A 16,891-nucleotide genomic window follows, 5' to 3' on the forward strand; every position below is an offset into this window, starting at 1 on the left:
TTGGTAAGAATGGTAGAGCTCTGGAGTGAACCAATCACATGGAGGCAGCAGAATGTACTGTGTATGAACATACGATTTAAAGTCAGAGAGATGGAGGTTTACGTCAGAACTCTGCCACTTATCAGCCCTATAACTCTGAGCAAGTGTGATCCCCGAGAGCTGTTTTTCTTTACTGTATAATAGGAATAATGATTGTTCCTATCTCAAGTCTATTTATGAAGATTAAACAAGATAATGAATGTGCCTAGTATATATTAAGTTCACAATAAACAGTAGCTAATATTACCATTTAGGATTCTGTAGAGCTCGTTTGCATAGGTGTGCAAGAATTACCTTCATATCTCTTCATATTACTTTCCTCTCCTTTCCCTTACGCAGAGAACATCACCACCCTGAAGCCAGAGACTAACCCTGAAGGACTCAGCAGGTGGGTGAGAGAAGGGCTGAACCCATGAAGGAGGAAGGTGGGCTCCTGGGGAAGGGATCTGTGGGGAATGGTGTGAGTGGGGCCACGGCTATGGAGGCTAGAGCTGAAGAGAGGGGCTAAAATGGAGGCAGGAGATGGTTGGCCACTAAGGAGGTGGAAGCCTGGAAGTGGGAAAGCTCCTACAGGGGTGAGGAGGCCCCAGGGCACTTTTGTGGAGGGTCACCAAAGCCAGCCAGAGCAGCTGGATGGTCCTCGTGTCTCTTGGTTGCTTCCTTCAGCCTAAGCACAGCAGCCACAGCCCTTTCTGGCTCCATTGCTGCGGTGGCCCTCATCTTGCTCCTGGTGGGTCTCTTGTCCATGACCCTGAAGAAATGGAGGCATGACAGTGAGTTGAACAAGCTGGCCTTGGAACTGGGAATGAAGAGAGGAGAAACTAGGGGCAGAGACTGGGGTGTCATTCCTATGGGCAGCCTTGTCGGAGTCGGGGGCAGGTAGTGGGAGGGTAACATGAAGGAGATATGAAGATAAGACCTCTTCTGTAGAGTTGTTGGGGACTCTGTGCACAGCAATAAGACTTACTCATCATACAAGTTCTTCATGCTGAAAGCGATATATAGTACAAGCCATCTGCATATACGCTTATGGTCTATATGCCTCAGCTAAAAGAAATATTGATGTCAAATAATCTCTTCTAAATAATAAACGAAATTATAAATTATAAAGTTTACTCATTTCCCCTGTGTCGTCTTCCTGGGACTTTAACTTAGTCTCAGAGGCCCAATAGGCTGAGTGAGGTGGATTTTGCATTTTGAAGTTAAGCCCTAAATCCAGCAAACAACCAAGTAAAGATGGTTATTAACCCAACACAGACTAACTCTGAGTTTATCAATTTTTCTAGCACTATTTAAGAAACAACTGAGGCATCAGACCAACTTTCCCCACAAGTCCTTGGTAAGGAGCTAGTCCAGTCGCACGTAGAGGGGGGCTCCTGGCCTCCTTGCTGCTTCCTACCTAGACCCCACACAGAGGGTGGTGGGATGAGGCAGGGGGCAGATCTGGAAGAAATGTTTCTGAGAACTGAGATCTAAGGCTTGTGCAGCAAGAACTCAGCATTCTACTTGCTGTCCTGTAGGGACAGCCTAGTGCCTGGTTGTGTCTTTGGGAGTCCCTGGGGCCCAGCGGTCTGCCTCTAACCAGGGTTCTGTCTCTAAAGGATCTTTCCCGCCATGCTGATGCCATATATTCTAACGTGATCAACCTGGCCCCCCAGAAGGAGGACGACTTTGCTGTCTATGCCAACATGCCCCCTTTTCATCACCCCAGGAGGACATCGCCAGACCAAGTGGAATATGCCTCCATTGTATTCCACTGATGGAAAGCCAACGAGATGCTCAGAGTGGGGCTCAGACCTGACCCCAGCTGGATCTTGGCATACCCTTTGCTTTAGATTTATGTGTGTGTTAAAAAAAAATACATAGGCCGGAAGCAGTGGCTCACACCTGTATCCCAGCACTTTGGGAGGCTGAGGCAGGCAGATCACGAGGTCAAGATATCGAGACCATCCTGGCCAACATGGTGAAACCCTGTCTCTACTAAAGACACAAAAATTCACCGGGCATGGTGGCACACACCTGTAATCCCAGCTACTTGGGAGGCTGAGGCAGGAGAATCACTTGAACCCAGGGGGCAGGAGTTGCAGTGAGCCAAGATCACACCGCTGCACTCCAGCCTGGCAACAGAGTGAGACTCCATCTCTAAAAAAAACCAACCAAACAAACAAACAAAAAAACATAAAAACATATTCTGATGGAGGTGGATGGCCGGACATTTCTTCTAATTTATTAAAATCAAAGTACAGTTCGAATAGAAAGGAGTGACATACAAGAGACACCGGACATGCTCGTCCAGACCACCCCCAGCCCCAGACGCAGAGGGTGAGACAGACTGGCCAATAAGGGAACCCTCTGAGCTCCTGCCCCTCCTGGGGCCAAAGGGCGGAGGAGGGGGATTCAGACCATTTCAGGCCCAGCTGCTTTTGTCTCTCCAGTCCTGCCCTGTCAGGAGTTAACACCCCGTGGGAGTCAACTTAGGAGTCATGCTCATGTCTGTGATCAAGTGCGTGGCTGACTGCCTGGTGTGTCTGCACAGTACAATTGCTGGACAATATGCCAGGTATAGGGGAGGAGGCACAGCGGGGCTGCAGGTGCCTGGGAAGTGCTTCTTACTGAGGAATTGGTGAGCTCCCAGGAAGCATGGGGGCCACCTGAGAAAGAGGGCAGGGAAGGAGTGCCAAGCGGGAAGTGTGCTGTGTGTCATCACTGGCCAGAGATAGCTCCCGTGGGAACTGTGGTAGATGACTGGAACTTTACAATTGATTCACTCCTTCTTTTCATCATTCACAAATACTCATTAAGCACTTCCATGATCTAGGTCCTGGCAATACAGCAGTGAACCCAACAGAAAAAGCCTTGTCCTCACAGAGCTTACCTTCTAGAATGAACAAAGAAACACACAAACACACAAAATGTCAGATGGTAGGATGTGCTATGGGGAAATAAAGCAAGCATTCTCTACCCTACACTTCCTTGTAGGAGGTGAGAGTGGGTTGCTAGTTTATATCAGGTGTTCAGGGAAGGCCTCACTGACATCTGACCTAAAAAAAAGGTAAGAATGTGACACCTGATGATAAATAGGGAAAGAATATTTCAGACAGGAGGAAAGGCAGTGCAAAGGCCCTGAGGTAGACGTGTACCTGGCATGGTCAAAGAAAAGCGAGGAGGTGAATGTGTCTGGAGTGGAGTTGGGGAGTGGCAGGGGTCAGAGCAACGATGTGGAGGGAGTCAGAGTTCTTCACTTATTAGGAGGGGGCTTGGAAAATGGAAAGTTTCAAGCATGGCTTGTGTTTTGAAAAGATTTTTCTGTACTGAGCCAGACTGTAGGGGCAAGAGTAGAAGTAGAGAAGGTAGTAATGCAGGAATGCCCAGTGGTTAAACCCTCAAAACAAAAGGACTTGCATGCTTCTCTGGAGACAGCTAGAAGGCAGGACACCAGGCAGAAGAGAGAAATCCATATTGAGGTCAGTCTCTGGCAGGGACCCCACAGACTGGACCAATGGTGGCAGTGGGAAAGGTGCCTGGGGAGGTTGGTCAAAGATTAACAAGGCCAGAAGTCTTCTACCTTGAGTCTTGCTCTGGCAACCCCACCTCTTCTTTCATCTTCTTCCACCTAGGGAGAAGTCTAATGGGCTTGATAGTTAGAGGTGGTGAGAAGACAGGGACAGGCAAGTCCTGCCTGTGGGACAACAGGGATCTGGGACTCAACAAGTCTTAGGCCTCTCGCCAGGACCAGCATGTTGGGAACACGCCTCTCCATCCACATTCGGTCTCAGAATGGGCAGCTGCTTGTCCTGTACCCTCAGCTTGGCCTGGTCTTGGTGATAGGGTGGGGAGCATGGGACATTGCACAGAAGGGGTGCAGAAGGCAGTGGGGACCCAACCATCGGTGTTTCGGTTTTTTAGTGGCCTGTATCTGCTTTAGCCAGGACTGGGCTTGGCTCAGGACCAGAGGGACCCAAAAGAAGAACCACCGTTTAGACTGCCACAACACAGAGGGTCCTGGAAGACCGCTGGCTGGATATGTTCAGCACCTTTGGTCCCTCCAGGGATTTCTGAAGATTCTCATTCAAATCAGTACCTGAGTTTGGGAATCAGTGATTGGAGGCAGTGTTTCCCAGCATATTCCATGAAGAATCCGTCCAGAGCCCTGGTCTTTAGAGGCATATGCCTCTGGTTCTACCACTCTCTACAATCTCGTTGCTCTTATCTGCGAATCTCTTATCTGCTAACTAGATATTCCCCTAATTTATAGGGGTGTCTACTTAAAATTATTGATATCTGTAAATTTTAAAAAAGGAGAACTTTCTTATAAAGGGTTACAACCTGGGCCAGGCGCATTGGCTCACGCCTGTAATCCCAGCATTTTGGGAGGCCGAGGTGGACGGATCACTTGAGGCCAGGAGTTTGCGACCAGCCTGACCAACATGATGAAACCCTGTCTCTACTAAAAATACAAAAATAAGCCGGGCATGGTGGCATGCTCCTGTAATCCCAGCTACTCGGGAGGCTGAGAAAGGAGAATCGCTTGGACCTGGGAGGTCAAGGTTGCAGTGAGCCGAGATTACACCACTGCACTTCAGCCTGGGCAACAAGAGTGAGACTCTATCTCAAAAAAAAAAAGGTTACAACCTGCAGGCAGGGAAGTGAAGCCTCTGGCTGGAACTGAAAGCAGACACTTCAGAGACAGAAGGAAGAGGCTGAGATTTATGCCTAGTGAGTTTGGCTGTACATACGTATTCAGTAGGTTATAGGACAATCTTATAAATATTTATGAGGGGTCCTAATGCATATGTAGTGCATAAAAATATATGTTACACATGATCCATGTTTGTAGAGACAGTGTTAAAATGCAGTAAATTTAGGCGCTGTATGTCAAAAGGTGAAACATAAGGCACAAAGCCACTTTGCACTTAATCTCTGTAAACCACCCAGAGCCGGTCAGTGGTTGGTGGTCAGTTATCAGGACAGGATGGAATTCTTTGTCAGGCTGCTCAGTTTTCATGGTGAACCGGTGATAAAGGAGTGGAGTCGGGCCATGGTGTCAGGTGATCTGCTGAAATCCATGGAAGGATCTTCCAGTCTTTGTTTTTCAGGTGTTGGTTTCTGTTTATCTCTTAGAAAGCCTGGTAACAACAAAAAGAGGGGGTACTGAGGCTTGTCTAACCTCCTATCTCATCAAAGCCAGGGAAACTTAAAGTTTTTCTGGGGAATCTGGGCCAAGAGGGATCCATTCAGTCTGTCAGAGGCATCAGATTTTATTCTGGTTCCACAGGGGATGCTAGAACATGATTCCTGATCTCTCCACCCTAATCCTGTCTTCATCCAAGGAGATTTTAGTGGCAATGTAGATAGTTCTTCCTAGCTCTGAGCTCAAAGTTTCCCAAAGCTTATTTTTCTAGTTATGAGAGATGTTATGAGAGATATTAATGGGGGTAGGGATAGAGAGATTAAATGAGACCTACGATCAAATAAGTTTGGGAAATGATGAATAAGCAAAGGATAATGTAGAAGAAGAAATTTTCATTTAAAACAAAAGCTGATGATGTGGATTCCTAATAAGATAAGTGAGCAACAACCTGGAGGGGGCCTCAGGTGGGGAGGGCAATTGTTCTGCCGGACAGCTAATCATTGACAACCCACTGGCACGACATCCTGTTCCCAAATACCTCGCTCTACACATAGCCCCAACAGCACGACCTCATTCTGCACATAGCCCCTCCAGTACAACCCTAGAAAACCTCCCTCCAGTCCCTGCCTCTTTGTAGACAGCCCCTTCTCTGCTGTGCTGCCCATTGCCTCCTTGCAACATATTCTCCCTGTAGTAAGCTTGCTTTCTTTAACTCACTACTGTCTTGGTAAATTCTTTTTACCATCTTTTTCCACCCCCAGCCAGTTGCACTGCAACAGATGACAGCTACTTTTGTCTTCTAAGGAGGGTGGAATGGTTCACACCGATAAGAAAATACATACTCCGTGGTTCCATTCCACTTACGGGGACTGGAGAGGGGAGGAGAAGCTAGAAAGGAAACTAACATTTCTGTGCTTCTGCGCATTTTCTGTGTTGATAACCTGCAAGTGCAGGGCAGACAGCCCATGTGACCTGATTGCCTAAGACTTTCCTGCTGTACACCTGTCGGCCAGCGAAGTTATTACTAGGCCCACTTTCACTCTCAAAAGTGTCATAGTTTGGACAACGAATTATATGGCTACCTGTTAACAAGGCTTTGAAAATGTAAAAGTAGTTTCAAGACCAAATAAGGAGAGGAAAGCAAAGTTGTTTTGTACAATAAAGTGAGAAGAGTTGAGTTGGGGTGGGGTGGAGGGGGTGAGGGAGATAAAAGGAAAGTTTTGAGGGGGAAAAGAGGCGAAAATCATGGCGATGTAAAAGGCTTTCACCACCACAAACCTCCGTAAAGCCACTGAACACAGACATGCCTTATAGGGTATTTTGGGGAAGGAAAATTCATGAAGAGGCGACTGAAATCCACAACTCAATCAGCATAGAGCAGAAATAAGGCAGAAGTGGTAAGAGGTGCACTATGAATGAGCTGGAGAATTTAAGGGGAGGCTGAACTCAGAGTCGAAGTGACCTTGAGAAGATACACCCTCTGGAAATTCTCAGAATCTCTGGGTGGGTCCTAGAGTATCTGAAGACGCCACAGTTCAAGGGATTGAGCCAATTGTATGTAAATCTTAATGGATCGGTTGACCTCAGCGTAAAACTTGGTGGAAATTTTAAACAGGTTTCTTTATTTCAGCACTTCTCAAAGCATTCATTGTATAAGGTACTTTGTGAATGTCCGTATAGTATTCTTCAAATTATCTTTTATTTCCCCAGGGGACATCCCACAGGACAAGAAGTATTCTTTGTGACACGCCTGTGGGAAGAACTGGTTTAAAGGGGTACCTGTCTGGGCAACACTGTCCCACGGGGGCCCCCATGACCAAACTAACTCTGCTTCTACCCAGAAAGGGTGCAGAGCAGCCACTAGACTTTTATGTGGCAAATAGGATGGTTATGCCCAGGACGAAGCCAGGATGCACTTTCTGAGTGCCTTGATTTGTGTTCAACAGCTCCAAATGCTTAATGAGGTAGCAAGAAATGTCTCTCATGGGCAGTACTTCCCAACTGGGGGTAAGTTTGCCACCCTTACCCCCATCCCAGTGAATATTTGCAATTCCTAAAGATGTGTTTTGATTGTCACACCTGGGTGGGGAACACGCTACTGGCATCTAATGCATAGAGGACAGTAATGCTGCTAAATATCTTTCAACGCACAGGACAGAGCCCCACAAAAAAGCATTATCCAGCCCCAAATGTCCATCACACTGCTGCTGAGAAAACCTACCGCAGGATCTTCCTAGGCTTCATAGGTAAGCTTGCCTTTGTTCTGGCTTCTGTAGATATCTAAAATAAAGATACTGCCCAGGCCCCCAGTGTCCCAAGCCAGGGCTCAAGGCAATGCCAATAACAGTAGAATGAACAGTAAATATTGATTTCAAAATCTCAGCAACTAGAAGAATGACCAACCCTCCTGGTTGACCTGGGACCATCCTAGTTTTAGCATTGAAAGTTTCAGGTTCCAGGAAAGCCCTCAGGCCTGGGCTGCTGGTCACCCTAGCAGTTGAGGGATTCTTCACTACAGAATTAGTCTTTGTGGGTTTTGGGCAAGCAACTGCCCTTCTCAGTTAGGATGGGGGAATTCTGGACATTTCCAGCTAAAGCCAGGGGGTCAGGGGAATGATAAACTCCTAGGTCTTAAGCACTGAGAGAAATTCTACCAGCTCACCCTCAGTAGAAGGGTCCATACCCCTGACCGTCACCCACCTGGCAGGGAGAACTGCCTTTCTCTCCTGCTATCCTCCTATATACACGCTTCTCTCAGAGGAGCTGCTGAGTGCATTTTGCAGAATAAGAAACCGGGTGCTGCTTTTCCAGAAGATTCTCAGGAAATTCTGTTCAGTAGGCAAAAGCACTGCTAGACGTTTGGCTACGTGACTGTTGTTATTTCTCCTGGGAAAGCATAATTCTGGAAAGCTCTGAACATCCCCCCAAAAAAAATACATCTATGTTTTAACAAAGGCAGGGACTTGGAACATGAAATGCTTTGCACAGTCCTGAGAGAAATCACCCACATATCTGGAAATGAGGCTCGCTTGCTCTCTTAATGTTTCTACTGTACTGGGGAATAGGAGAAGCCAGCTTCTCATGTCCACTGAGGAGGAGTATTTTATCACTGAAATTTAGAATTGCTGGTGCCTGGTGATCATAAAAAGCAGACTGCCTTTAGTTGGTTTTATTATTTTTAAATCCTCCATAGACAATGCGCCCCTTGAACGCCAGATTGCCCTCCCCACCACTGGTTCACCCCTGTCCTATCAGCCATCAATCTTGGCCCAACTGTGTACCACACTTGGCAAGGTAACTAATTTCTGTGAGTCCAGGCTTTCTCACCTGTAAAATGGAAATAATAATGGCACTGATAGGTACTGGCTGATTTTATTAGTCAGGGTTCTCTAGAGGACAGAACTAATAAGACAGACGTATATATAAAGGGGAATTTATTAAGGAGTATTGGCTCAGACCATCACAAGGTGAAGTCTCACTATGGAACAAGGAAGCCAGTTGGAGTCCCAAAACCTCATAAGCAGGGAAGCTGACAGTGCAGCCTTCAGTCTGTGGTTGAAGGTCCGAGATCCCCTGGCACACCACTGGTACAAGTCCAAGAGTCCAAAAGTTGAAGAACTTGGAGTCTGATACTCAAGGGCAGGAAGAATCCAGCACGAGAGAAAGATGAAGGCTGGAAGACTCAGGACAGTCTAGTCCTTCACGGTTCCTCTGCCTGCTTTTATCCTAGCCACGCTGGCAGCAGATTAGCTGGTGTCCACTCAGATTGAGGGTGGGTCTGCCTCTCCCAGTCCACTGACTCAAATGTTAATCTCCTTTGGCAACATCCTCACAGACATATCCAGGAACAATACTTTGTGTCCTTCAATTCAATCAAATTGACGCTCAATATTAGCCATCATACTGATGATATTATATGATAATATTTTGTAAACTATAAGATGCTGTCAAAAATGCCAAAAAAAAAAAAAAAAAGAAAGAAAAAAAAAGGCATCGAGCAGTGAGTCACATTTGTCATCCCAATGCTTTGGAAGGGCAAGGTAAGAGGATCACTTAAGGCCAGGAGTTCAAGACCAGTCTGGGCAACATGGCGAGACCACGTCTCTACAAATAATAATAAGTAGCCAGGCCTGGTGGTGCATGCCTGTGGTCCTAGCTACTAGGGAAGCTGAGGCAGGAGGATCCCTTGAGCCCAGGAGGCTGAGACTGCAGTGAGCTATGATCATGCCACTGCACTCCAGCCTCGGGAACAAAGTGAGACGCCCCCTGACTACCAACTCAAAAAAAAAGAAAAGAAAAAGAAAAAAGTGTAAAAAATGAACAACTTATTAGATTGATTATAACTGCTTATGTTATAAAGGATTATTTCCCATTGGTCAATTGAACTAAATCAGTTGCCATTTTGCCATCATTAGATGGAAGAAGCCATTGTGAGTTAATACCTTTTTCTTTTTTCAGAACCTGTCTCAGGTACCATTTAGCAACAGATCCTCACAAACAGGAACTCAACAAATAAGTATATCATGCTCTCCCTAATTTTTCATTTCCTTAAGGAGCTGATGATCTAGGTGGGAATTTAAAACTGGCACAAAACAGTGGAAGAAAATCTAGCCCAGAAGGAGGAAAGGACAAATTCAATGTACAAAGGTCCAAACATACAAAACTGATGAATGTAGAAACATGATTACAGGTGCCCACCACTATGCCCTGCTAATGTTTTTGTACTTTTAGTAGAGACAGGGTTTCACCATGTTGGCCAGGCTGGTTTTGAACTCCTGACCTCAAGTGATCCACCCGCCTTGGCCTCCCAAAGTGCTAGGATTACAGGCATGAGCCACGTGCACGGCCAGAACAAGTCTTTAATGCTGATGAAACATCACTGTCTTGGCATTATTGCCCCAGAAAGACACTGACTACAGCTGATGAGACAGCACTTATAGGAATTAAGGATGCCAAGGAGAGGATGACTGTGCTTAGATGTGCTAATGCAACAGGCGTGCATAAGTGTACACTTGCTGTGAGAGGCAAAAGCTTGTTGTTTTCTATAAGTGAATTTCTTACCAGTCCATTATTATGCTAACAGAAAAACATGGATCACCAGGGAGTCTTTTTTTTTAAATGAGACAGGGTTTTGCTCTGTCACCCAGGTTGGAGTGCTGTGGCATGATCACAGTTCACTGCAGCCTCAAACTCCTGGGGTCAAGCCATCCTCCCGCCTCAGCTTCCCAAGTAGTTAGGACTACAGGCATGTGCGGGCATGTGCCACCACCCTCGGCTAATGTTTGTATGTTTTTTTAAAGACGGGGTTTTGCCATGTTGCCCAAGTTGGTCTCAAACTCCTGGGCTCAAGCAATCCACCCTCCTTGATCTCCCAAAGTGCTGGGATTACAGGCATGAGCCACGGCACCCAGCCCAGGGACATCTTTTATGGTTTCGTAAACCTTTTGTACCAGAGGTTCACGCCAACTGCAGGGAAGTTGGACTGGATGACAACTGCAAGATTTTGTTATTCTTTGACAACTGTTCTGCTCATCTTCCAGCTGAAATTCTCATCAAAAATGTTTATGCCATGTACTTCCCCCAAATGTGACTTCATTAATTCAGCCACGTGACCAGCATATCCTTAGACCAGGAAAGAATAAATATAAAAACACTTTCTTGAACAGCATCCTGGAAGCAGTGAACAGAGGTGTGGGTGTGGAAGGTTTTCAAAAGGAATTTAACTGAAGGATGGCTTATATGGACTACGTTTTTCTTATACCTCATTATAAGAATTTTTGATTAGATCATTTCCAGCATCCTTTCTGCTCTAAAATCTCATGGTTTTGTGTATTACATGTCATCCACAATTCTGCTTTAAATAGCAAAGTCAGAATTATCGAAGTCTGTGTCTTATTCTCTGTATCCCCACGAGCCAGGATTGTGCCTGTACCTAGTATGTGCTCGATACATGTTTGTGGCATGGATAAATGAGTGAATTAAGGTGCTGTGTTACATATGCATGGTGTATACATGCATCGTGTCCAGTCCCTACTACCTGCAAACATTTGCCGATGATGAGAAGAGGTTGTTGCCAGGGCTTGGAAAACAACGACACAAAAACACAACTGTGTGTGCCTGGCATGAACTCTGGCCTGCAACTATGTTCAGTGAGGATGATGAACAGGCGACGACCTGGAAGGATTCCTTATGTCAAGTGAAAAAAAAAAGATGTCTAAGCTCTTTACATATGCAAAATATATACCTTCAGAGTCTGTAAGTAAGCAGGAAGAAGTGTATGTCAAAGAACTTTTTAACATTCATGGGTCTACGGTTGTTCATTCATTGACCAATGGTGAAATAGCTGAAATGGTTCTGATTCAAGGTGATTATGATAATAGTGACCATCAAGTGACATTAATACTGCAGAAGAAGTGCTTATAAAGAACACGGTGAGGCTGGGTGCAGTGGCTCACATCTGTAATCCCAGAACTTTGGGATGGGAAGGAGGGAGGATGGCTTGAGGGTAGGAGGTCGAGACCAGCTTGGTTAACATAGTGAGACCTTGTCTCTACAAAAAAATTCAAAAGTTAGCAGGGCATGGTGGTGAGTGCCTGTAGGCCTAGCCACATGAGGCAGGAAGATTGCTTGAGCCTGGGAACTCGAGGCTACAACATCGTAAGTGGAGACTGAAAGCCTTGGGATGCTTGTTGCTGCTGTTGTCTAACAGCTGGTACAGGTATTATAGGGATGCTATGTAGTTGCTTAGTTACCCTGAACACATTGTTTTTTCACTGCATTAAGGGCACATTATATTTTTTTCTTTTAAGTACTTATGTGTGAATAAGTGGAAGAAAATGATTGCTTATCAGTAGCAAGTAAATTCAGAGCCATGATTGATGGTGATGCCAAATAGCCAGATTGTCCACATGGGTGCTGAGATAGTGACACCTTTGCTTTCTGAGGTTTTGCTGTACACAGACTTTGTTTCATGCAGAAAATTATTCAAAATATTACATAAAATTACCTCCAGGCTATGTATATAAGGTACATAAGAAACAAAAGTGAATTTCCTGTTTAGGCTTGGGTTCCATCCCCAAGATATCTCATTATGTATATGAAAATATTCCAAAATTCAACCCTCCCCCGCCGACAAAATCTGAAATATTTCTGGTCATAAGCATCTTGAGTAAGGCATAGTTAACCCATATTTAAAGTTACGTAACAGGCTGGGTGCAGTGGCTCATGTCTATAATCCCAGCATTTTGGCAGGCTGAGACAGGAGGATCCCTTGAACCTAGGACTTTGAGATCAGCTTAGGCAACATAGTGAGACCCTGTAGCTACAAAATATTTTTTAAATGCTTTTAAACATTAAAAATTAGCCAAGCTTGGTGGCATGGGCCTATAGTCCCAGCTACTCAGGAGGCTGAGGCAGGAGGATGGCTTGAGCCCAGGAGGTCGAAGCTGCAGCGAGCCATGATCATGCAACTGCACTCCAGTCTGGGCAACAGAGTGAGACCCTGTCTCCAAAAAAACTAAAAATAAAATAAAGTTATATAACAAAGCCTGATATTTGTAGTGTTTTCTAGTTAACAGAGTACTTCATATGAGTTCTTTGAATCTTAAACAACTCTGTAAGGTGGATATTTTAATGCACCTGTCATTAGGGTTAAATTTCAGTGTATGGAGTGAGGCCTTCAGTCAATGAAAAGTTTATTCTGAAAGGCAGGGGAAGGGTGGTAGAGGTGCCTGGGGGGCAGGAAGCGTCTGTCTATAGAATGCTGTCTTAAAGACACACATGAAACCATGTCGTCATTCTGTCTAGACCTGCTGGACTGCACCCTAAGCCATGACATGTTGACTGTGCAAAAAGCCAACTAGCTGGGGGGATGCAGAAGGCAGACAAATATTGCATAAAGCAAATGGCTTTTGAAGTAATAATAACAATAATAAATGATCTGAATTCAAATCCTGATTCTGCTACTTGCACAACTCTGTGACATTGAGCAAGTTAACCTCCCCAGTCTTGAGTTTCTTCATCTTAAAATAGTGTTCATGATATATTCCTTGTAAGGTTGTTCTGAGGATTAAAGAAGTATATATAAAGCAGCTGATATAGTGGCTGGTGCTGAAAAATAGTAAAATATTTTATTGCTAATAATAGATTTTTAAAAATACATTTAAAAACTGGTGGAGATATAATTACTGAAAAATGATAATTCATTGCTATCTAGGTTGCAGTGAAATAGATACACTCAAATGCTGCTAGTGGTGTAGTAAAACGGACTTGAAATGAAAGCAGAAGGTCAATATGATGCAAGAGCCGTAAAAATGTTTCCTTTAACTTCAATATCTGATCCTGGAACTTTAAGGAAATAATCTAAAATAAACCAGAAAAGTAGTATGTACAAAGGTATCCATCACAGTGTAGTTGCCAATAGTAAAACCCTGGGAATGACTGAATGATGACCCAAAGGAATGGTTAGGAATTTAGGGTTATATCAGCAAGGCAATTTTTTTTTTTTAAGATGGAGTCTCTCTCTATTGCCCAGGTTGGCGTGCAGTGGTGCAATCTCGGCTCACTGCAACCTCCGCCTCCTAGGTTCAAGCGATTCTCCTGCCTCAGCCTGCTGAGTAGCTGGGATTACAGGCGTGTGCTACCATGCCTGGCTAATTTTTGAATTTTTAGTAGAGACGGGGCTTCACCATGTTGGTCATGCTGGTCTCAAACTCCTGACCTCGTGATCTGCCTCCTTGGCCTCCCAAAGCACTGGTCCGCCAGCAAGGCAAAATATTTAGCAGCCATTACAAGTACTATGAAAACTGTTTGGACGCAGAGGCACCCACATTTGCAAACATCCTGAAAGCCTGGTAGCATGTGAAGACAGAAAAGAAAGCAAAGTGGCAGAAATACAGTTAAAAGGGCACACGACTATCAGAAGGGACAAGCCTTATAGACTTTGTTCAGGACCATGGGTTTCACCCTAATTGCAAAGGGAAGCCACTGGAGAATTCTGAGCAGAGGGTGACATAACCAGAATGGTGGGTTTTAAATGATCCTTCCTTATAATGTGGAAATCTATTCTTTTAAATGCAAGTATGCAGGCAAGGCATTAGGCAAAAATGTATTAGGGTGATTGCATAGAGGGTAGCGTTTTTTTCTCCCTTGTCAAAAATTCCCCAATCCTATTTCTGACACCTCATATGAAAGCTGCACATGCAGTCTTATTATTATTTTGCAAGCCTGGGGCTTGGGTAAAAAAAGAAAAAAAAAATCCCCCATCCTGTTGACATAACATTCCCTACTTTAAAATAGAGAAAACAGTTATCCTACACACAGCAGCTGTGTTTTCTGTGAAACATTGTGTCCCACAAATGTGGAGACTATGCACAGAGTGGGGAGGCTTGGAAAGGAGGCGTTGTCTTACAAAATGGGCTAGTGGGTAGGGTAGGAGGTGAAAGTGTGTTATCGACCTCCATCAGAAGTTCTTTTTCCAGTGGGTGAAAAGAGCTTCCTGTTGATGTTACAGATGTTATAACTTCACTTATCACTGTTTGATCTCTCCTAGCATGTTACCCTCGGGGCAGGAGTCTGTCAGCTCAAAGCAGAGACAAGGGGGCCACATGTCCCAGGGCTTGGCAGATGGAGCCCTGAACCCAGACCTCAGTAGGAAGCATCAGCGCGAATCCATTCCCAGTAGCCTCTGAGCAGGAGCAGGCAAAGTGCCTTCTTTTTGAAATAGGGCCTCACTGTGTCACCCAGGTTGGAGTGCAGTGGCGTGATATGGCCCACTGCAATCTCTGCCTCTCGGGCTCAAACGATTTTTTCACCTCAGCCTCCCGAGTAGCTGGGACTACAGGCACATGCCACCACATCCAGCTAATTTATATATATACACACACACACACACATATATATATATACACACACACACAATTTATATATATATACACACACACACATATATATATACACACACACAATTTATATATATATACACACACACACATATATAAAATACATACACACACACACGCATGCATATACACAACATAGCAAAATCTCGTCTCTATATGTATGTTGCCCAGGCTGGTCTCAAACTCCTGGGCTCAAGCGTCTGTCTGCCCTGGCCTTCCAATATGCTGGAACTACAGGCTAAAGAGTAGTTTTGAGCAAATTATCTTCTCATCATCAGCAAGCATTTGCATGTAGTAAGCACTGGACACGATGCATGTATACACCATGCATATGTAATACAGCACCTTAAATCACTCATTTATCCATGCCATAAACATGTATCAAGCACGTGCTAGGTACAGGCATAATCCCGGCTGGTGGGGAAACAGAGAATAAGGCACAGACTTCAATTATTCTGACTTTGCTATTTAAAGCAGAGTTGTGGATGACATGTAATACACAAAACCGTGAGATTTTAGAGCAGAAAGGATGCTGGAAATGATCCAATCCAAAATTCTTATAATGAGATATAAGAAAAATGTAGTCCAGAGAGGATAAATGCCTCAGATCTTTAGGTCATTGAAATTCAAGTCAGGTGGATTTTCTAATAAACTCTGATGTGTCTTATAAAGATGGAAGCATATTGCTGCAATGCAGTCCTAGCAAGAGTGTTCACAAAAGTGTAGCTTAAATAAAGGAATCATTATCTCTGACATGTGATAAAAATGCCCCATCACTGTCCTTAATCAAATGAGGATCTCTAAAATGACACCGAAATACGTCATGTTCAAAGATCTTTAACAACCCTATGATCTTGTGAATCTTGGAGTAGCATGATGGAAGGTTCTGGTCTGAGAGTGATCCACACAGAAGCTAGAGCTGCATGCATGTTATGCGACATTGGGTGCTGCCATATCTACACTGGGTTCCTGTGAATGGATAATAGAAATAGAAATAGCAAGCCAAGCATCTTAGCATCACCTCAGTTAGCTGTAGCTAGAATGGATTACTTAGTGTCCATGGCTGAGTCAGGAGCAGAGCGAAGTGTGTATTGACACTGGCAGGGCAAACCTAGAGCCGGTGGAGAGCCCAGTTAGGAAATCACTCCACATGGCTACCAGTGCTTTCCTTAAATCATGAGTGATAAAGGGGCTTCATGTTTTTAACATGAACTCTGCAAAGGGAAGCAAACTGCAGCTATAGACGTAATTCCACAGTGAGCTGTGATACATCAGTGGGTCATAAAACCCTGAAACGGACTCAGCCCAAGGGGTGGCTTTCTGACTTGCATTTTGAGAATAAAAATGTTAATAGCAGCTGGGCGCCGTGGCTCACGCCTGTAATCCCAGCAATTTGGGAGGCCGAGGTAGGTGGATCACGATGTCAGGAGTTCGAGACCAGCCCCTGACCTGCATGGCGAAACCCCGTCTCTACTACAAATACAAAAATTAGCCAGGCATGGTGGTGTGCACCTGTAATCTCAGCTACTCAGGAGGCTGAGGCAGGAGAATCGCTTGAACCTGGGAGGCGGAGGTTGCAGTGAACTGAGATCGCACCATGGCACTCCAGCCTGGGCAACAGAGGGTGACTCCATCTCAAAAAAAAAAAAAAAAAATGTTAATAGCTACCATCTGTTGTTCACTACAGAAGGATATTCTGTTAAGTGCTTTGTCTACTTATTTATATTATTTAACCTTAAACAAACTTATGAGATTTTAAAAAAATCAGGTATTTATTATCAACCCAATTTTACAGATGAAAAAACTGACAATCAGAGAGGTT

General features: G+C 44.7%; 1 long non-coding RNA gene and 1 other non-coding gene across 2 annotated transcripts; both read left to right on the forward strand.

Moving 5' to 3' along the window:
* Positions 1-376: 376 nt before the first annotated feature.
* On the forward strand, positions 377-2,190 carry LOC111522681. Its single transcript, XR_002725299.2, has 3 exons — positions 377-427; positions 1,326-1,378; positions 1,641-2,190. It is a non-coding gene; the product is annotated as an uncharacterized LOC111522681 (long non-coding RNA).
* A 12,128-nt stretch (positions 2,191-14,318) lies between these two features.
* On the forward strand, positions 14,319-14,404 carry LOC111522841. The gene has a single exon (XR_002725351.1). It is a non-coding gene; the product is annotated as a small nucleolar RNA SNORD60 (small nucleolar RNA).
* Positions 14,405-16,891: the final 2,487 nt, after the last annotated feature.

Source organism: Piliocolobus tephrosceles, chromosome 1 (genome assembly GCF_002776525.5).
Source record: "Piliocolobus tephrosceles isolate RC106 chromosome 1, ASM277652v3, whole genome shotgun sequence".
Classification (NCBI taxonomy): domain Eukaryota; kingdom Metazoa; phylum Chordata; class Mammalia; order Primates; family Cercopithecidae; genus Piliocolobus; species Piliocolobus tephrosceles.